At 32.2% G+C, this 23,791-nt stretch overlaps 2 long non-coding RNA genes across 2 annotated transcripts; both read left to right on the plus strand.

Annotated features, from left to right (window-relative positions):
* Positions 1 to 9,162: 9,162 nt before the first annotated feature.
* LOC134249413 (uncharacterized) lies at positions 9,163 to 11,440 on the plus strand. The gene is made up of 3 exons (XR_009988276.1): positions 9,163 to 9,807; positions 10,010 to 10,027; positions 11,394 to 11,440. It is a non-coding gene; the product is annotated as an uncharacterized LOC134249413 (long non-coding RNA).
* Positions 11,441 to 17,822: 6,382 nt separating this feature from the next.
* LOC134249412 (uncharacterized) lies at positions 17,823 to 23,005 on the plus strand. The gene is made up of 2 exons (XR_009988275.1): positions 17,823 to 18,119; positions 22,238 to 23,005. It is a non-coding gene; the product is annotated as an uncharacterized LOC134249412 (long non-coding RNA).
* The last annotated feature ends 786 nt before the right edge of the window (positions 23,006 to 23,791 follow it).

The raw sequence follows: 23,791 nt of genomic DNA on the forward strand, positions 1-23,791 counted from the left end.
CGAATAAATCAATTATTCAATAATTCAATAAACAAAATTCTTACAATAAACTGCAAAAGTGCACAAAAAAAATTCTTAATCCCGGACGAGCCCCCAATTCTGTTATGGGTCAGAATAACCCTAAATGCCAGCAAAGATCAATCACACAGTTTAAACTTAACAATAATTTATTTACAGTAATATACAAATCATTAAGTACAAACTTAGCAAAAATCTCAATATACATACTTCAGAGTGTCCGTTGCTGCACACAATGCCCCAGTGAAATTATATCCCAGTAATACCTCAATGATGCTTATACGACAATGGTATCTATGCATCGAATTGACAGGATATTTATACAGTAATATAAATCTAGAATATTCTAGAAGTTGGAAAGTTCTGGACATGAATAAAGTTCAAGAATGTTCTAGAAAAAATGACTAAACATATTGACCACTCTGGAATGTTCAAGAAACTTAATGTTACTAATTATATACATAATGAAACAATACAAATACAACACATCTCACAACAATACCTCATATTTCTAATTTAATTGTGAGATAAAAAATAATTAATCTTTCTATTTACCATATCAAATTTTCTTCACATCATGATTTGACATATTCATTTCTAAAAAAAATTAAGCAACGCTTCATACTTCAAACTATTTTCCATTTGAATTTAATGCTATAATTGTTGCTGAAAATCAATGTCTGGATTTTTAAAAAAAAGTCTTGAAATTTGGAGCAGAGGGATATTGCCCCTTAAAAATGAACTATGTTGTCGGTGTTTCAGTGTGAAACTTGAAGTTTCTTTTAAATGTCATTGTAAATTCAACAGTTTACTTGTTTAACATCTCGTGCTCAGTAGAGCATCTCTTTGTATTGTGTCCTCAGTGTAATATAAAGACACACAAAGACGCCAAGGGTAATCATTTTCCTGCGACGCAAATAAAATTAACTGAAAAAGGTCTCCTTTCTCTAAAAAACGGACATTTCAAGAGAAGTCTGGTGCCTGCTTTACAGTCAAATTGTATGAAAAATACGTTAAGACAACTCCAATGATCTTTTGATGGGGAAAAGAAATACTCAGTAAGTATTTAATTTCATTCTGTTTTCAAGAACATAATGCTTTAGCATATTTGGTCAAGATAATTGTGAGTTAACAGTGACCTCTTTTACCATATGTTTGTTTGTTAATTACTGAGATTTTAAATATAAAATTGAATTTAAAAAATTGAACAATAAGAGCTTAGACAGTTTACGCTTATTTCTTGCTCTCCATTTCTAACTGACCAAAACAAGAGGTAATAATTTGAATGTGCAACACCCTCCTTCTCAAATATAAACACCTTATAATTTGTTTAACCCATTATCATGTTTTTTCGTATTAATAGTGTAAAATTTATGAGAATGAGATATGATTAAGTTAAATTTATTATATCGGATAAATTAAATTTGGGGAAAATACCAATGCTGGGATTTAAAAAAGTGCCAAGCATCTCACTTGGTGTGAGTACATGGTGTAAGGGAGAGCTCCGGATAATGTTAGGATATTAAATAGCATAGGACTAAAGGTTAATCAATATTTTACCAGTTTTCCTTTGTTTTGAGGGTAGATAAGTCTAAGTTGCTGCTTCTGATATCAGGCGAAACAACTGAAGGAGTTGGCTTTTAAGAAGTTGTGCTTGCCCTTTCCCAGCCGACCAATTGAATTAGATTTCTTTTAAAATACGAAACTATTCATCTTATCACGAACTGTATTCATTTCATAAATACCACCACTTTCCTTTTTTTCAAAGATGCAATTGATACATCTGGCTGCATTATGAGATTAGGGTATGACATGACACAAGCTGTCAATTTCATTGCCTAACATATGTGATAAAAAACTAAGTCATAAATCTAATTTGGTGCACTTACAAGTTGATATATTAAATTACATATCTTTAGATTCAATATTTTATTTATATTACCCAAAATGAGTGTAATGCGCTATGAAATATGATGGATTTTTAAAAAAAGTTTTACCTTCAACTTTGGTAAATTTTAGGTTTTCTCTTTTAATTAAAAACACGTTGTTACCTTTTTCAAAGAAATATATTCAATGGAAATAGAGGTATTACAGAAATCAAAATATAATACAATGTTTCTCTGAAGGAAGAATGCCAATACAAATTTTGATTATTTGGTATATTTGAAATAATTAATTTACAAATGGAATCTCCTATCTTCTTTTTTTGAAGCAGTCAGAAACCCCGATTGAAAAAGTAAAAGGCACCACTGTACCATGGTTATTTTAACTTAAATACCGAATACATGTACATGAGGGCAAGGAGGTTTACGTTTTTTACACAATAGAACGAGTTATTTATTTGGGGAAACATTTGATTCTTTCCACAAATGTTAAGCTCAGTAGAGCACAACTGTCTTTTGTGTTCGTCATTCTAACAAAAAGCTGTACATAACGAACTGCATTAGAATAAACCAAGTGCTCCGTATTTCTTAGACAGGAAAATTCGTTAAACCATGAACTAATTATGGAAGTTAACTAATTTTATCAATTTAAGAACCCTCTATACACTGACGAAAAATGTTTTCTGGACTTGGAGAAACTTATATAGTGTAAAGGAGGCTATTTTGAAATAAACTAATCAATTTCTAATATAGGGAGCGTTCTTTCTTTATCCAGGAAAAATCTTTGAGGACAGTGAAGTAATGACGAAGAATATTTAAATGGAGAATATACATGCAAATAAAGTTTTAAATATCACTATCTTGGTCAAACATATTGTTTAGAATACATGGATTTATTTAAAAATTTGTCAAACAGTGCAGATTACAATTTATTCCTTTTTATTTCAAATGGTGGGTCAGTCTAACTACACGCAAGTACCCTGAAATTAGGGTGCGGTGTAGAGAGGGTCCTTAAATGTGTTTTTATGATATGCTCAATTTGTTTGCACACACATTGTAGTTACAAGACCATATCCTTCAAAAGTAATGATTCATTGCTTATATTTTAGATTTTTCAAACTCTGTACCTTGATTTCAAATGCGATTTATATTCAAAAACCTATTTACTATCATTCGTGTAAGCTCACTGTGAGTGTGAAATTTTGATTTCACTATAAAGTTGCACCTCCTAGGCGTTCAACGATTGTGACGTCGAACAAAAACGAAAGCTTTAACCTTGTTGAGCACTGTCTGTGTTATAGTGTTTTGTAAGCAATATATTTCTATTCAGTTCTTTGCACAAGAAACATATGTAATGTAAAAAAAAAATACAAAACATTTGTATTGTTTATGTTGTTCATTTAATTTGTATTTAATATTCAAATGTATTTTACTTTATTTAAAATGTTTAGAGCGTCTTATCTATAGTTGCGAAGTAAGGAGTTGATAAATCTCCATCTATCTAAATTCATTGTGGTAAGTTTACTTTAAAATAGGGAAGTGGTCGTTAAGAATAAACTGTTATCACTAGGTACTGGACAGACGGACAAAAGCAAACACTTTGCGATCAGTAAAGATCAAAAGTCCCCTTTGCATAGGAAGCTGAATGATTTTTTTCTTATAGAAGTTTCCCAGTAAGCTTTCGCCTCTTCGGAATGTTTTTACCAATATTTTTAATTGTGAAACATTTTTCTGCCTTTTTTAAAAACTAAACCTGGAAAAAAACCACAGGTCTATTTTTAGATAACCAGTAACGCCACCGTGTCAACGCAGCTGGCACATAATTATTCCCAATTTTTGACACGATTGGGGTTTAAGATTTCATCCTATTTTCCACTTTGAAATATTTTTAAAAGGATAACTTAGATTCTTGTTTCACATCTCCTGTTTAATAAAGCTTGACTGTCTTTTGTATTTGTCATTCTATTGTATATGTGTACACACCTTGTTTTTTCACTGTATCTTACAAAGCATATCCGGGGCATCTCTTTCAAATATTTTTGATGAGATGTGTAGATAACAAAAATTTATAGAGCTCATAAAGCACAACGAATAACAATATTTGGAAACTGCGTACTGACATTCAATTTGCCGTTAAGGAAAGATTTTACAAACATTTTTTTTTCTTTGGAAGAACTTCAGGTCAGACGAGACGTTCCTCAAAATCTAGCTGTTCTGTATTTCTTCGTAATGTTTGCAAAATATTCAAAATTTTAACATTCTGATTTCTACACCAGTTTCTAAACGTTTTTAAGAAATTCAAACCCTCAACCATTTGAAATTGGAAAATTAGTTTTCTTCCCCAAAGGATTATATAAGAAAAACTACCCCTGGTATCTTGCAGAAATGCCTGGTAAGATACCGTAACTCAAATTTTTGTGCGTAAACATGTTTAAGTAGCAACACTTCAGTGACAAACTCTTAGAAAAATTTATCTATTATTAAAGAACGTCTCTTCTGCCCTTAATATCAAGTCACACATTTAGATAAGTGTGTAATTCTAAAAAAATTCTCTCATAAGAAGTAAAAACTGAAATAGACTTGGAAAATTTTACTAATATTTCAATAAAAAGGCAAATTTGGACTAAAAACACTCAGTAAAGATTTACAGATAAAACAGATTTAAGAATATTTTATATTGGTGCTAAAATAATATATAAATTTAGAAAAAGTATACTAAACCAGGTGAATTTTATCAGGAATAGCAATATGATAAAAATCAGCATAAATGATATTGCTGATTTCTTGTCATTTTGCTTTTTCTAGAAAAATTTGTATCGAGTAGGATATAACTTCAAATCTTATTTTCAAGTAAACATGATAAAAATCGGACATTATCTCCAATTGTACGCTTTATCCAGCCAGAAAATTTGATGAAGATAAATTAAATTCTTTTAAAGATTTGAGTTCAGTTTAAAAATTTTTGGGACAACCCTAGTAGTAGATAATATCATAAAAATGTTTTAAAATATGCGAACATCCTTAAAGTTTATTATTCACCATGTTTACTTCAATCAAATCTTAGTATAACCTAAACACTATTAGTTTACAAGATGTACCATATGTCTTATTTTTTTTGACAATCATAGCCGACTCTTAGCACCTTTCCAAGCAGTAACACATTTTAACGCATATTCCACTTATTATTTCTAACGCAAAATCAAAATATAGCATTCCCTAGCAATCATACATTTTTCATACATTTTAAATTAAACATTTTAAATTTAATGCCAATTGCTAAAATCCAATAAAATAAAAAAAGTTCTGATCTTTTTTTGATACATGTATTATTGACAGCTGCTTCCTCAATAGAAATGGAACTCATATATTGACTTACCTGGTCATTGGTCATTTGCAAAATTACTTTGTTAAAAAAGAATGTGATTGCATACACGAGTACTCTGAAGTTGACATCTAGAAGATGCGTGAATTTCTGATTGACAATATCTATGTGGTTTTTGTAGACCAGGTCTCCCAAAATCTATTGGAATTCCCATATTTGCGCTATTTTGTGTATTCATATGGAGCAGAATTTATGCAAAATCATATGCGTGAAAAGAAGAAAACACTTGTTGTGGCCTTCAAATCGACCTTCAGATATATTGACGACGTACTGTCAATTAACAATGGTAATTTCCATTCCTACGTCGATACGACATATCCAGGAGAGCTTGATATAATAGATACCACAGAGTCTACCACATCAGTGTCATACTTAGGATATTGCACTTGAAAAAAACGTTAATGGTAACCAGACCTGGGGTCAATTACTTTGAAATGTAATGCATTACATTACAATTACATTGGAATTTTTATCATTACAATTACAATTACCATTACTCTCATTTAGAAAAGTAATTAATTAAATTACAATTACTTTGTTAAAGTAATTAATTACATTACACATTACATTTTATAAGAAAAAAACACAAAACGTATCACCACACAATTTATACCCGGTACCTATAAATTAACTTTCACACTTTTTGCTCGATAAAATGTTTTCCCTCAGATCTATAAATCAGAGTGGTATTTGGATTTTGGATTCATGTATCATGTTCATGTAGTTTACCAAATCCAATCTACAGTTGACAAAGAAAGTGGATCAGAACACTTTCAATGTTGTAGTTTTGTTCAATATCTGATAATAGTTTCTCTGTTGTTTTTGTTTTTTAAATAAATGATTTATTGAACATTTCCTACTAGATGTTTTATGTAAACTAATATTTAATTAACAGATAATGCTATAAATGTATAAGGAGTATTAAAAACATGATGAATTAATTAGCACTTCTAATTAGCTTCACAGGTATAATCAATGAAGCCATAAATTAAACACAACCAAAGGTGATAATTACAAGTACTTGGATGGTTTATATTTTGAGGCCTTAATTAAGCTACCAAAAAATGAATGATGGTCAATATATCAGTCTATATTTATATTTGGCCTTAGTTTCTCTTTGGTCTACAATAAATCATACTGATCTTGTATCATGTTTACCAGGTCCATTTTACCAGATTGAAACGGGGGAAAAAAAGAAAAATATAATTTGTATCTTAATTTAACTGTAAGTCTCACTATACCTGTATTAATATCACTTTTTTGTATCTTTCTTTAAAACCCGATGATTTCTTTTAATATTTTTCTTTGGTTCTCTTCAATTAATTTTACAATTGACTTAATCAAGAAGATTTCTATTAAAAGAATTATTTAGTTTGTCTATAAATTACCATTTAATGATATAAAAAATATTGTAGGATATAGAATTTTAATTTTAACACTCTAACATTATTAAAAAAAATAACTTCTCAGTGATATTTATTTGTTTCAGATTCCAAACTAAACATAGACTAATATATAAAATGTAATTAAAACGTAATTGAAAAGTAATTGGTCATTACTGACTTTTTTTAAGTAATGCATTACATTACAATTACTTGTAATTGAAAGATAGATCCATTATACATTACACCCCATTTCTTTGAAAATACGAATGATTACAATGCATTACCATTACACATTACCATTACCCCAGGTCTGATGGTAACCTAACAGTCAAGTTATATTAAAAGCATGACAAATTTAACTTTTCAATGCAGTAATAAATATACCTTCATCACCTGCAATGGAATATATATCTCTCAATTCATTCGATACGCAAGAGCATGCTCTACATAAAAACAATTTCTAAAACGAAGTATTATTGACAAGCAAGCTGATGAAAAAGAATATCAGTAGTCTCGTTTAAAGTTATGTATTTCGTAAGTTCTATGGTTGATACAATGACATTGTCAGCAAATACGAGGGTTGTCCAAAAAGTTCGTGGACAATGACGTTTTTGTTAAAATAAATGGTTCTATATGCATCTATTGTATATCAAAATATTTTTCATGAAAAAATAAGTCAGAATGATTTAATTTTTATTGATGAAACTTAATATTGTTGTAAAAATCGGGGTCTTTAAAGATAGCAGATTGCGCGCACGGACCAGTCTGACTTTACGCTAATTTCATTATTACGTAAAACATTTGGATTTTGACTTAACACATGTTCAAGGACGCACACTACATTTCTTTTTTAAGGCGCAACGCACTTCCAAGTGCTAGCAATAACCTTTAAGTGTAGATTATAATTTATTTAATTTTTAAAATTAAAAACAATGCACACAAATTTACGAGCACCATCTTAATTAACAGTTTGTATACACAAACTGCACAGCCCAGTCTGACGCTGCGCTAGATTTATAACAACGTCATGAATAAAAATCTCCATTATCAGTAAATTACACGTGTTTTTAAATTCTTGTAGTGTCTTCGAATTTGTACTCACCGTTGAAAAATCGTATATACCAATCTTAAATCGATCCATTCAATACATTTCAATAATTTTGAGTTGTTTTAATAAATATTTTGTCTCTTACATCGTTTTAACCTTTATAAAATTTTATTTTTTGACCGGACGCTGCCCCCTGCCGACGGACGACGTCACTTTTTCTGTTGAGTCTTGACACGTACTTGTTAAGGTTTTCTTTGTGTATTTTTGTTGTCTATATAGTAAGCGATATTTAAGATATCATAAAATGATTATAACCTCTTTATTTGTGTTACATAACATTTTAATCAATTTTTGACTTGTTTTATATAGAAAATAATCATATCAATCCGAACTCTTTGTATCAGAGTTTACTTCATTTTAACCTGGTCCGTGCGCACTATCCGCAACCTCTAAAGACCCCGATTTTTACAAAAATATAACGTCCCATCAATAAAAACTAAATCATTCTAACTTGTTTTTTCACAAGAAATATTTTGATATGCAACAGATTTATATAAAACCATTTATTTTCACAAAAACGTCATTGTCCACGAACTTTTTGGACAACCCTCGTACAATTTATCATTAAGTCAAATCCTGACTGACATTTTTCCCGTTTATACCAATTGTTAGTCCATTATTTATACACTGAATTTAGGATGGATTTTCCCGTTATTTCACGATCATGACAATGAGCACACGGTGAGTGTGAACGTTCAGCAGGGGATGCTCGCTCAACCACGGCACCTGATTTTACCTCTGATGTTTCGAAGGTCTGTGTTTGCTCTGTTCCAATTTTGTATTTTTGTTTTGTGGAATATGATGTTGAATTATGTTCGTTATCTCCATATACTTCTTCTTAAATGGATGTTATTCAATGAGTTTGCAAACTTTTTGATCCCTTCTTGTACATGTATTCAAGGTCTTTTTCTTATCTTAACGTGTTTAATAAAAATATATAATAAATCATATATAGAAATTAAAATGTAGCAAAGTTATTTTTTTAGCCTTGAAACCCTTCAATAAGATGGAAAATTGCAATAAACCATGGTTTATAGGACTCTATATTTATAATAGGCTTATTACAAATGGAAATACATATCAAGAATACTTTTTGATGTAGATCTTAAAATGAAATACATTATTAAGACATCCCACAAAATATATATGGAAGCAAAAACTATTATTGATAGCATACAATTGAATATGATTTACATAGTTGCTCAAAAACTCTAATTAGTACGTATAAGATTTTTTTCTTTTGATTTAAATTCTGTGAAATCTTTTTGAGCATGTCCCTTAGGATGTACTCAACTCAAGGAGACATTTCAAGCTCTAGCAGAATCGTCTTGAAGAAGTATATCTCACTTTTTAAGTTTAAATATTTCTTCTTAACAGAGGGAACTTGACAATAGACAGTATGTCCTTTTCTAAGCATTACCAATCTACACCAGAAACAACCAATGCCGCTAGACTGGCGAGGATGATACTTGGTCCGTGCACAGATGTCCTGCGAGATATCCTAAAAAAAGAAGTGTCACCAACGGATCTGTCTAAAGAAGTAAAGAAAAATATTGATATGTTAAAAAAATCAAGGTTTGCGAAATCCACTCAATCCAACGCAATCAGAGATAATTTTCCCAAAACCCACAAAGCAGTACAGTGGTGATTATTCAGACTTAGATATATCTTTATTGTATTTACTTCTACGTAATGTAAGTAAAATAGCACCACATTCCAAAGGTTGGGGAGAAATTCCAGATCCTGGAGACAGAGGCGTGGCTGCTAACATTGAAAGAATTCGCTTCCTTAGAAACAAGTATTACGGACATTCACCTAATGTGTCCCTATCCGACTCAGAATTTAGACAGGAATGGCGGAACATCCGGGACATCGTAGTAGAGCTAGAGCGACATTATGGTTCATCAACAATTTACCAAGATGCAGTCAGCATTTTAAAAACTTGCTGGATGGACCCAGCAGGGGAGAAGAAATATCTAGATTTACTTGGAGATATAAAAGATCTTCAAAAAACTGTGGATGTTCTATCCAGTAAGTAAGAGTTAAACTTGTAACATCACGTATTTTGCAATATTCTCATTAGTTCAAAAAAATATATAGTTACTATACTATTACCATATATAGAAATTGCTAATGTTACGATGATAAAACAAATAACACATAATAAAAGACCTCATTTGCATTCTTCACACAGTTTATTGGATTGTTAAACTTTTTTTCTTATTTTTTGCAGATGCAGCGCTTCATTGTGGTAAATACAATCATATTCATTGTGATTAGATATATGCCAAGAACAAGAGCAAGAATTTCTGAAAAATCAAAACTGTTCAGTTTAAGTTGAAAATGCAGTATTTATCAATAGGACTGTTGCTGAATATGTATTTATTGAACATGAAGTAATTTTTCCTCTAGTCAATTCATAATGACATTATAAAATTGCCTCATATTTCAGATATGCAGTTACGTAATGAAAGATATGTTTTTGAATCTCAAAAAAAATGTTATAATTTTTTAAAATTCTTCCTTTAGTTTTTTTTTTTTTTTTGCAAAGGTAGTCAATTTTATATTTTTTCTGCAAATTCAAGGTCATTGCTTTTTCCAATACTTGAAATTACAAAAAAGAAAATTTATTTAAGGAAATAAAAGTACCAAGTCTCATCTTTATTTGATATATGAAAAAGGGTTACAATCAATATATTGATACCAATTCTTCATACCAATATTTCATACCAATTGTTAGTCCATTATTTATACACTGAATTGACCACGGATTTTTTCCGTTATATCCTGATTATGACAACGAGCACACGGCGGGTGTGACCGGTCGGCAGGGGATGCTCACTCCTCCATGGCACCTGATCCCACCTCTGATGTTTCGGAGGTCCGTGTTTGCTCTGCACTTATTTTGTATATTTGTTTAATGGACGTTGAGATTGAATACTGTTCGTTATTTCCATATCCTTCATTGATATAATGACAGGGGCATATAAAATGAACCTAGCTCTTTGATGTTTCATGAATATTATACAGCAAAAGTATCATATTTATGTTTACGAATATTATATAAGTAACTAGTTACTATCTTAAAGCAATATGAGCAATATATGCAACTTTGATGCTGGTTTTTTTTTGTTGCAAAGTTTTACATAACCTTTTCAATGACGGAAAAAGAACGTTAATTATCTTTGATGTTCATGTATAAGATGGAAGAACTATTTATTAGCTTCGATTGAAACAATAATACATTATTGACATTTTGTACATAATGATTTCTTATACATAACTATACGTTGGATTGTATGTAGAAGCCTTTCTTCTGCTTTTGTTCAGTCTAATTGATCTAATTAAAGGTTTAAGTAATTAATAAAATACATATTCATCATAATAACGCATTTTAACAGGAAATCTTCTTTTCAAAAATGCAGCTCGTATTGCATTAAGTGAACTGATTATGAAAAGTAAATTGTACAAAATGCCATCAGAACTTTTTAAAACAAACCTGCATAGCCTTTCTTAAAAATTCATTAAATGTTTAGTTAAAGACGAAATTATTTTTCTTATTCTTAAGTATGAACATTTTGATATTAGTAAATATGCCTTATTATTTTTTCTTGTAGAACTAAGAGTTGAGAGGAAGATCGGTATGAAGATTATTTAATACGACAATCACATGATATTCAAGATATTCCAATTTCTGATATTTTAGTACTTTTAACAACAATCACATAGGTTAAATTCATTAAATCATTGTTTTAGGTTTTTTTTTTATCGTAATACATATATGCAGAGATACATCTCCTCCATAATATGTTAAATAATAAAGAAGATACCTTTGAAAGGTTTTTTTCTCATCTTAAAACCTTGCCAAACTGGTGTACGGTATATCTCATTTCTACTTTTTTTTCTTATACATGTAATTCAAGAGAACACTCATGGCCTTTTAGCATATTAACACTGATCGATTAACAGATTAAGCATTATACATCCATTAATTATAAACAGGAATAAATCTTCTTTAAAGTTCAAGCAATCTTACAAAATCAAATAAATTGAATATATTTGTAGATCGATAATAAAAAAATTTAAGAATATATATCTTCTTAAATTCCTTCGTGATGTTGTTATGTCTTAAAGATTAGTAACTTTTTTCTATTCATAGAAACAACCAAGCAAATGATATCGGAACATTATAAAGGTATGAGCAATCTATTTGTAAAGACTCGTGCTTTTGATGAAGCAAAGCAACTCTTGGATAGAAATGGGTATGTCGTCATCAAAGGGCATCCTGGAACTGGGAAAACTACGATAGCCAAAATGCTTATGAAAAAATTGATAGACATTGGAAAATTTCCTCTTCAGATTTTCAAATTCTCTGAATTGTATGATACCATCTCATGGGCAGATGGAGTAGCTTCATTCTTTGACAATATGTTAGGAGAATTGTCTTTGTCCTATAAAGAAGTTAATGAATTTACAACAAAAGCTGAAATGATAAAAATATTGATTGAGCGTGATACGAAAAACAGTATGATATTTACAATAAGAAATGATGTTTACCAAGAATATATCAATCAGAGGAAAAACGATTTTTTCTTTCAATCATCCTTGATAGATATATGCAGTAGTGAATATGGTTTGCAAGAACAAGAAATGGCCCTTTTTTTACAAAACTATAAATTGTCAAAAAGCAATTCAAATACTGATATTATTAGGAGGGTATCAGAAATCCCTTTGTCAATAGGATTTCCACAGTGTTGCAAATTTGCAAGCACAAACGCTGAAATTTCAAGTGATATTGAACATTTTATGCTCAATCCTAGGACATTTTTGAAAGAGTATTTCGAGACATTTTTGCAAAAAATCCCAGTAAAAAGTGCCGTTCTCGTTTATATTCTCTTCAGTGGGGGAAAAGTGGATATAAATTGCATAGAGAGCATTCATGAAGATTTGGAGATGAAACGTGCATTTTTGAAATATCTTGGTTTACATTACTCTATGTTAAACAATTTTCATAGAAATATATTTTGTTTCGAAGGATTCCTGACAATTCGAGACACAATAGAACATACTTATAAATTCTCTCATAGTTCAGTTCAAGAAATGCTTTTTAAAGTATTTTTTTATTTTGATCCCAAAAATATGATACAGAATTGTCACCATTCCCTGTTAAATATGTTGACGACAGATAAAAACCCGAACAGCACTCAAGTTATCATAGGAGGGGATCTATATAGTGATGTTGCGAGTCGTTTGGCAAATATTATTGAAAGTCACTCTAGTGAAGGATATACGTCTGTATCTTTTCTTGAATTGTGGAAGGATTCAGATTTCTATGAAAATATATTACTAAGAAAACAATTTATTTTGAAGATAGAAACTTGCCGTGATAGAAATGAAGATTCCATGATAGTACATTTTTCTAAAGCAGGGGAAACACGTTGGGTAAAATATTTACTACCGAATTCCGACAAAAAAAACGATACCTATCCCTTAATACTGCTTGTTCTTCAAACAAATCCGAGATTGTTCATCTCATTCTGTCTTCTGATGTACGGTGTGATCTTCAAACGTGTTTTCATGCAGTGCAAAGTGGTAATTTAGAGTTACTGTTCCGAGTTTGTGAGCTTGTAGACCTCCATCAAATAAACTTTTCATTGCATCCTGTGTGGTCTTTTTTAAGACATAGTTTGCTCCAGGAAATATGTCTGATGCGACAAACACAATTTGTTGAACCGATTTTATCTAAATATCCGTTTTTAGTGAAGATAAAAAATGACTATGGTTCTAATGCTCTACAATCTGTGGCAAGTTCTGGTGACATGCATGTATTCAATTTGCTGCTAAAGTTTGGCTTCGACCTGTATGAAAAGGATCGATTCTTTGGCCACACGGTCTTAACATGTGCTTGTCGAGATGGAAGACTAAAAATGGTAAAATACCTTATTGAGAAATACCCCGTCCTGCTCCATTACCATACAGACCGAAATGAGAAAAGTCTTTTGTATTGGGCAGCTTTCTGTGGGAAAATTAAAATGTTTGAATATATTCTAAATCTCTATGTGAATGAAATCATCATATTACCTATATCGAGTTGTATAGAAGCTAGAATATATGGAAACGATAAATCAGGTCTATCTATCCTACACGCTGCGTGTGAAAATGGTCAATTAGACATGTGCAAATATTTATTGAATAGATATCCAAAATTACTATATGCATCTGACGATGATGGGATGAACATTCTTCATTCTACAGCTGTGAGTGGTAACTTACCTCTTTTCCAGCATATATTAAGTAAAGGTTTGGATATTCATTCCACAACGAATAGTGGAATGAATCTATTATATCTCTGTTGCACCAGAGGTAGAAAATATTTCTTTCATTATCTTGTTAATGCATATCCAGATTTCATACACGCCAAGGACAAAAATGGAATGACAGTATTGCATGCTGCTTGTTTTGGTGGAAGTATAGAAATTGTTGCTTTTCTTATTTCAAAGGGTTTAGACACCGGTGCATTGTCAAATGATGGTAAAAGTATTCTGCATGTTGCTTGTATAAGTGGGAAGTACGAGATTTGTGAGTATTTGATAGAAAACCAACCTCAGTTAGTACATGTAAATGACAAATTCGGTTTTTCAGCTTTACATTTTGCTGCCAGCGGGGGTAACGTCCAGATCGTCAAACTATTGGTTGAAAAAGACACGAAAATCAACATTGTAAGCAACGATGGAAAAACTATTTTACATTTTTGTTGCTGCTTTGGAAAAACAGAAATGTGTGAATATCTTGTAAGGCATCATTCAGATTTATTGCGATTAAAAGACAAAAAAGGGTGGACAGTATTGCATTCGGCTTGCTTTGGGGGAAGTGTTGAAATGGTTTCCTTTCTAATAACAATGGGTTAGACAGCAGTGCATTGTCTAATGACGGTAAAAGTATTTTGCATATTGCAGGTATCATCGGGAATTATGAAGTTTGTGAGTTCTTGATTGAAAAATATCCCCAGTTACTTTATACTAGAGATAGAATTAATTGCACAGTCTTACATCATGCAGCTTGTGCAGGTAAAATTGAAATAGTAAAAATGTTACTTGAAAAAGGAATGGATATCAGGTCTGTAGCATACGATGGAAAATCAATTTTACATATTTGTTCTCCCATCATTCATATACAGATGTTGAAATACTTGGTGAATCATCACTCAAAATTATTGGAGTTCAGAGACAATAATGGATGGACAGTGCTACATTCAGCTTGCTCATTTGAAAATGTAGAAATAGTTTCTTTTGCAATAGAAAATGGATCGGACATAAATGCTCTGTCAGATAATTGTAAGTGCATTCTGCATATGACTTGCTTGGCTGGAAAATATGATATTTGTGAATTTATAGTTGAGAAATATCCAGAGTTATGATATATGAGTAAGCCGTAGTATTCTTGATGTTATATAATTAGCCTCTAAAATTTACAGAGCTTTCATTCATTGTTAACATATATGTGGCCGGGATAGAAATTCGGGCAAATGTCAAGGAGTATAGCCAATTTCAATTAACAGGATAACACAACGATTTAAAGTCCCTGATGTAATTAATTTCATAACCAATGAACATCTATTCGCCATTTGAAAGACACTAGTGTCGAGTCTTACTGAAAGTCCATGGATGAGAAAGAATTGTACTGCTTGGATTAGTATGTACATTTAATAACTCTGCAATCCGGGGGAACCACACACACAGTACACTAACCCTTAGATCCGCCATGAAAATTTCAATCAAGAAGCATCCTATAGAATTAATACAAGGGAAGCAAGAAAAAAATTAAATGTGCTGAAAAAATCTAGAAATATTATTATGATTTTAAAAGGAATTTTAAAGATCGTCTTAGGATAAGTGGTACATTTCTTTCTCTTTTTCAATGATTTTCTAGCATTGATTCACATTTTCAATAATAGCACCATAATATTCATATTGAGAAGCTTGTGTCTCACATCTCACAATATGTCACAAGATATAAAGGTAAGGGTTTGTCTGAGCATGTTAAGTGAGTTTTGATAGATGGGCATACAAGATTACAAATAACAATCCTTTCAAAAGGATGCCCGGTTGATCCCAAAATTTACACAGATCATGAAAGTAAAAATACTTAGTAAAGATTATGAGAAGTTTCATCGAAATCTGAAAGTCCGTTATTTTCAGTTACAGTCACAATTACCATAGAAACTGGCCAGTCTCACGCTGTAAAAACCCCTGTCCTAATTGCTTAATCAGAAAATGTTCTCTCATTTCAGAAAATACCCCCTAAATGCAACACTTTAGGAAGTGTGTGTCTTGTTCGTCTAATTTTTTTTCATGCAAGCTTATTAGGGCTTTCCACCTTTCTGTGGAAAGACCTCTTGAAATGCTTATGTTTATTATTATTATTATTCTTTTTCTTCCCGAACTTTTGAAATCGTAAGACTTATCGAAAAACGTTATGGTTCATGATATTGGATATTAAAAGTTATTCCGAAAAACGACCCAAGAAGTTGGAACTTTGACCCCTTTCAAAGTTATTGCCCCTTTCGCAAGAAATGTTTGTTATCGCTACTCCTTTGAAACCGTAAACCGTAGAGGTATGAAACCTTCACCAATGTCTTGGATTAATTGAGAGGACTCTGGAATCTATTCATTGCAAAAGTATTCGGTGACTCCTTCAATGAGTTATTGCCCCTGAAAGTCTTAAAGCTGACAAGAAAAATTAAAAACTTTTAAAGGACAAGTGGTAAAGATATGGGACCAAGTGCATGAGATCTTATGACCTTTGACCTTGAAAGTAGGTCAAGGTCAAAGGTCAAGGTCATTAGAAAACTAGAGAAATTGTCAATTTAAGCTTAAAATCCAAATGACCTTGACCTTTGACCTTGATATTTAACATTGACCTTGACTTCTGACCTTGACCCTTACTCAAAAGAAATATTCATTACCTTTATCTAGATTCAGCTTCAAGTGTTAATCTCAAGTTTACCTCTCTCTCTCTTTCTCTCTTGTGATGACCTTGACCTTTGACCTTGATAAATGACCTTGACCTTTGGCCCCATTGACCCAAAGGTCACAATCAAGCTAAAGGTCGTGGAGGTATTTACAACCATCACTCTAACAAATGCTTATAAAATCACCCCCCCCCCTTAAAATAAAATCAACACCAACTTAGAGAAAATGTCTACAAGTAAAATGAAACGAAATATCGGCATAAGATTCGTAATAAAAGGAAGAAGAGACCTGAAAGAAAGTGTCCTGAGAGTTTTAAGGTGAGTCTCCAAAGTATTTTGAAGTTCTAGTGAATATCGGCAAAATGTGCATTTTTTTCTGTCTGAAATTTAGTTATTGCTGAGCATAAAAATTAATTAAGGCTCGTATTGGCTATTTCTGCAATTATTGTTAATATCATTTGATTCTCCTGCTCTATTACGACATTTTAACACCAAGTATTCTTGCTTTCTTAGGTGTATGGAATTTATTTTAATTTTATTTAGATTTAAATATGAATCCACTGAATCTCAGAAATAGCGATTTTTCACATAAAATAAATTTCCACGCTCTCCGTGAAACCGTTTTCTACATGAAATGATGCATGTTTCAAGTTTAATTTATGCTCATAACTATTAATTCAATCCAAATAGAGAGGATTATTTAATCTTACCTATGAGTTCACCATCTCTGTCAAAACGAACGCGCCTAAATTTAACAAATTGTAAACACAGTGCCGACACGGAAGTTCGAATGTATCATAAGCTCTGTATGATTAACTCAATCTGTTCAAACTACAAACAAACTCAAATGATTTTTTTTAATAGGAAATCTCAATTTTCATTATCCACCAATCGTTTTTCTCAGAACGATTCATTATTCCTCTCTATGTTCCATCACAAACAAATAAATACACGTGTTTCTGTACTATTTAAAACTATTCACGTGCTTTCATTTCTTCCTTTTTCTACACTATTAGTTTACGGAAAACAATTTCATCGGAGCGCCTGTAGCGTAGTGAATAGAGCGCTCGCCTGGCAATCAGAGGGTCCACAGTTCGAATCCTGCTGGCAGCATTTTTAATTTTTTTTTTTTTTTTTTTTTTAATTCAAATGACACGGAAACACTTAGAAAGGTGGAAATGACCTCTAATTGTTCTCTGAACAATTAGTCTACTAGTATTTTTAGGTCTTTCCACCTTTCTGTGGAAAGACCTCTTGAAATGCTTATGTTTATTAGGGCTTTCCACCTTTCTGTGGAAAGACCTCTTGAAATGCTTATGTTTATTATTAGGGCTTTCCACCTTTCTGTGGAAAGACCTCTTGAAATGCTTATGTTTATTATTAAGGTCTTCCGTCTTCAGCGGAAGACCTTCTTGTTATTCTTAGGTTTCTTTTCCACTATTTTTATTATTATTATTATTGTTTTTTTTTCTTACCGATTTTGTGCACGCGATTTCTCGAAAACGGCTGGATAGATTTTCATGAAACTTTCAGGACTGATAGAACATCGAACAAAGCTGAAAGTAATTTTTTTGTTTTGATGACGTCACTTCCGGTTTTGAGATTTCCGCGATTTAGTGATTTTCAGGGGGTCTCATTGTCCATCATTTTTCTCGAAAATGCCTTAAGACAGAAATATAAGATTTTCAGCGATGATAGAGCAAGGTGTGCTCTTTTGTCACACACCATTCTCTTTCTCCGGAAGTGCCGCACGTCGGCGCTCGTTATGGCTCGAAAAAAGTTCTACCAGGGACTCAGAAATTTTTGACACCTTTTCTGCAATATCTTTTTACATGTTAACAATTTGTAAAGACATATAGAACAAAAGTTGTAGAGAATGTCACGATCTTTCAAAAAATATCAACGATAAGGGGCTGGCCCCTATAATAAAGGGCCAAAAGGGGCCAAAAATTTTTTCCTTTATATCTCAAAAAGTATTGAGAATTTGTAATACGTCAAAGAAGCAAAGTTGTTCAAAATGTCCAGTGTTATCTAATGGAGTCGTCAAAATACGTCCGGCGACGTCATTTCCGGTCAAACCGGAAGTAGTCAAAAATTGCATATTTTTGCTGTTCTTGACAGGTTTATGGGCAACATATGTCACTGGAAGCTTAAATCTTAACTTTCCGTCCGTCGACGTAACTTCCGGTCAAACCGGAAGTAGCCAAAAATAGCTTATTTTGAAGGTTTTAATGCAAAATTGAAATTATAAAGTCACTGGAGACTACTTAGCTCATTCCTTTCTTTTGTTCACGTCACTTCCGGCACTTCTGGTCAAAACCGGACGGAAGACCTACTCGTTGCTTTGCAACGAGCTCGGCTCTAGTTATTATTATTATTTTTCTTCCCGGACTTTTGAAACCGCAAGACTTATCGAAAAACTTTGTAGTTCATGATATTGGATATTAAAAGTTATTCCGAAAAACGACCCCCCATGTTTGAACTTTGACCCCTTTCAAAGTTATTGCCCCTTTCGCAAGAAATGCTTGTTATCGCTACTCCTTTGAAACCGTAAACCGTAGAGGTATGAAACCTTCACCAATGTCTTTGACTAATTGAGAGGACTCTGGAATCTATTCATTGCAAAAGTATTCGGTGACTCCTTCAATGAGTTATTGCCCCTGAAAGTTTTAAAGCTTACAAGAAAAATTAAAAACTTTTAAATGAAAAGTGGTAAAGATATAGGACCAAGTGCACAAGATCTTATGACCGTTGACCTTGAAAATAGGTCAAGGTCAAAGGTCAAGGTCATTGGAAAAGTAGAGAAATTGTCAATTTAAGCTTAAAATTCAAATGACCTTGACCTTTGACCTTGAAATTTGATTTTGACCTTGACCTCTGACCTTGACCCTTACTCAAAAGGTCATAAAGAAATATTCATTACCTTTATCTAGATTCAGCTTCAAGTGTTAATCTCAAGTTTACCTCTCTCTCTTTTCATGACCTTGACCTTTGACCTTGATAAATGACCTTGACCTTTGACCCCATTGAACCAAAGGTCACAATCAAGCTAAAGGTCGTGGAGGTATTTACAACCATCACTCTAACAAATGCTTATAAAATTAACCCCCCCCCCCCCCCCCCCCCTTTAAAAAGAAAATCAACACCGACTTAGGGAAAATGTCTACAAGTCAAACGAAACGAAATATCGGCATAAAATTCGTAATAAAAGCAAGATTAGACCTGAAAGAAAGTGTCCTGAGAGTATGAAGGTGAGTCTCTAAAGTATTTTGAAATTATAGTGAATATCGGCAAAATCTGCATTTTTTTTTCTGTCTGAAATTTAGATATTGCTGAGCATAAAAATTAATTAAAACTCGTATTGGCTATTTCTGCAATTATTGTTAATATCATTCGATTCTCCTGCTCTATTACGACATTTTAATACCAAGTATTCTTGCTTTCTTAGGTGTATGGAATTTATTTTAATTTTATTTAGATTTAAATCTAAATCTCACTCACTGTTTTTCCGGGATTTTGAATTTCCTCTGCAACTGACCACGTGTATTACTTTCGCTTTTACGACTCTATATATGCTAAGTGTCATTGCTTCACTTCAAATGTGTCCCATAATTATTCTAATCATTTTCCTACATACAATATCACATCAAACCGGCAAGATCTCAGTTTTTTAAGAAATTTGACCGGTACTTTCCTACGAAACTACAGGTATCCTCTTCCACCTTCAAAAAATAAATTAGTTTACAAAATACGCTTACTTGTGTACAACTTGATGGCTCAATGGTTAGCGTGTCCGACTTACAAACTGAGGGTTGTAGGTTCAAGCCCAGCTGGAGAAACTTTTTTTTCATTTTTTTTTTTTTTTTTTTTTTTTTTTTTTTTTTTTTTTATTAATTCAAATGACATGAAAACTTAAAAAAAGGTGGAAAGCCGTTAATTGTTCAGAGAACAATTAGTCTCCTAGTTAGGTCTTTCCACCTTTCTGTGGAAAGACCTATTGATTTCCTTCTGTTTCTTTTTTTCCTTTTTATTTTTATTATTTTTCCGCCGTGTGATTTTTTGTTTCAAGATTTATCGAAAAGATTTTGAGTTCATAAGAATGTACTCCGTAAAAGATTTTCGCAGTTGACCCTGCGTATATGAACTATGACCCCTTTCGGAGTTATTACCCCTTTCGCAAAAAAGCTTGTTATCGCTACTCCTCTGAAACCGTAAACCGTAGAGGTATGAAACCTTCACTAATGTCTTCGACTACTTGAGAGGACCTTTCAATCTATTCATTGTGAAAGGATCCGAAGACCCCTTCCATGAGTTATTGCCCCTGAAACTTTTTAAATTTTACAAATAATTAAAAAAATTTAAAACGACAAGTCGTAGAGACATGGAACCAACTGCATAAGATTCATTGACCTTTGACCTTCAAATTCATGTAAAGGTCAAAGGTCAAGGTCATTCCAAAACTTTGAAATTAAGCTCTTTTCATATCTCCTTTGTCATTTTACATATATTTAATGTCTATGCATCATTGATATGTACTCTTAAAACTATTTCAAAGGTTTCATTCTTGTCCCCTAACATTAATCCCTTTAAAAGTTATTGCCCCTTGTGCGAAAAACCTTGTTATCGCTACTCCTCTGAAACCGTAAACCGTAGAGGTATGAAACCTTCACCAATGTCTTCGACTAATTAAGGGGACTCTTCAATCTATTCATTGCGAAAGCATTCGCTGACCCCTTCAATGAGTTATTGCCCCTGAAACTTTTTGAATTTTACTTTTAATTAAAAATTATCAAAACGACAAGTCGTAGAGACATGGAACCAACTGCATAAGATTCATTGACCTTTGACCTTAAATTTCGTGAAAAGGTCAAAGGTCAAGGTCATCCCAAAACTGTGAAATTTAGCTCTTTTTATATCTCTTTTGTCTTTCAACATATACTTAATGTCTATATATCATTAATATGTAATCTTAATACTGTTTTAAAGATTTCATTCTTGTCCCCTCACATTAACCCTTTCAAAAGTTATTGCCCCTTGTGCGAAAAACATTGTTATCGCTACTCCTCCGAAACCGTAGACCGTAGAGACATCAAACCTTTAATAATGTCTTAAGGGTCTTTAGGCCTAACTTCACTGTATAAGTGCAAAAGAATCCGATAACCCCTTATATGAGTTATTGCCCTTTAACTTCTTTGTACTTACTATTAAACCTTATAACTTGAAAACTTTAAGTGGTAGAAGCATGGAATCAATTGCATTGTGACCCTTGACCTTTAACCTTCAATATTTTTTCAAGGTCAAAGGTCAAGGTCATTCTTTTCTTTTTTTTAATTTTTATTTTTTCTATGCTTTAAGAGAGTTTTGGTTTTTTTCACGAAATTTAATTTTTCCGTAAGATTGACCCTATTAAAAGTTATCGCCCTTTGTGCGGAAAACCTTGTTATCGCGGTGGAAGGTGGAAAGACCTCTTATTGTTCTGTGAACAATAAGTCTACTAGTTATTATTATTATTCTTTTTCTTCCCGAACTTTTGAAATCGTAAGACTTATCGAAAAACGTTATGGTTCATGATATTGGATATTAAAAGTTATTCCGAAAAACGACCCAAGAAGTTTGAACTTTGACCCCTTTCAAAGTTATTGCCCCTTTCACAAGAAATGCTTGTTATCGCTACTCCTTTGAAACCGTAAACCGTAGAGGTATGAAACCTTCACCAATGTCTTTGACTAATTGAGAGGACTCTGGAATCTATTCATTGCAAAATTCTTCGGCGACTCCTTCAATGAGTAATTGCCCCTGAAAGTTTTAAAGTTTACAAGAAAAATTAAAAACTTTTAAATGACAAGTGGTAAAGACATAGGACCAAGTGCATGAGATCTTATGACCTTTTACCTTGAAAAGTAGGTCAAGGTCAAAGGTCAAAGTCACTGGAAAAGTAGATAAATTGTCAATTTAAGCTAAATATCCAAATGACCTTGACCTTTGACCTTGATATTTGACATTGACCTTGACCTCTGACCTTGACTCTTACTCAAAAGGTCATAAAGAAATATTCATTACCTTTATCTAGATTAAGACCAAGTGTTAATCTCAAGTTTACCTCTCTCTCTCTTTTTTTTTTTGATGACCTTGACCTTTGACCTTGATAAATGACCTTGACCCTTGACCCCATTGACCTAAAGGTCACAATCAAGCTAAAAGTCGTGGAGGTATTTACAACCATCACTCTAACAAATGCTTATAAAATCAACACCCCCCCCCCATAAAATAAAATAAAATCAACACCAACTTAGAGAAAATGTCTACAAGTCAAACGAAACGAAATATTGACATAAGATTCGTAATAAAAGGAAGAAGAGACCTGAAAGAAAGTGTCCTGAGAGTTTTAAGGTGAGTCTCTAAAGTATAATGACATTTTAGTGAATATCGGCAAAATCTGCATTTTTTTTTCTGTCTGAAATTAAGTTATTGCTGAGCATAAAAATTAATTAAAGCTCGTATTGGCTATTTCTGCAATTTTGGTTAATATCATTCGATTCTCCTGCTCTATTACGACATTTTAATACCAAGTATTCTTGCTTTCTTAGGTGTATGGAATTTATTTTAATTTTATTTAGATTTAAATATGAATCGGCTGAAACTCGGAAATACCGATTTTTCATATAAAATAAATTTGCACGCTCTCCGTGACACCGTCTTCTTCATGAAATGCATGTTTCAAGTTTAATTTATGCTCATAACTATTAATTCAATCCAAATAGAGATGATTATCTAATCTAACCTCTGAGTTTGCCATTTCTGTCAAAACGAACGCGCCTATATTTTCACAAATTGTAAACACAGTGCCGACACGGAAGTTCGAATGTATCATAAGTTCTGTATGATTAACTCAATCTATTCAAACTATAAACAAAATCAAATGATTTTTTTTATAGGAAATCTCCATTTTCATTATCCACCAATCGTTTCTCTCAGAACTATTCATTATTCCTCTCTATGTTCCATCACAAACAAATAAATACACGTGTTTCTGTACTATTTTTA

Source organism: Saccostrea cucullata, unplaced genomic scaffold (genome assembly GCF_032062105.1).
Source record: "Saccostrea cucullata isolate Sc308-1 unplaced genomic scaffold, CSIRO_AGI_Scuc_v1 ctg1024, whole genome shotgun sequence".
Taxonomy (NCBI): domain Eukaryota; kingdom Metazoa; phylum Mollusca; class Bivalvia; order Ostreida; family Ostreidae; genus Saccostrea; species Saccostrea cuccullata.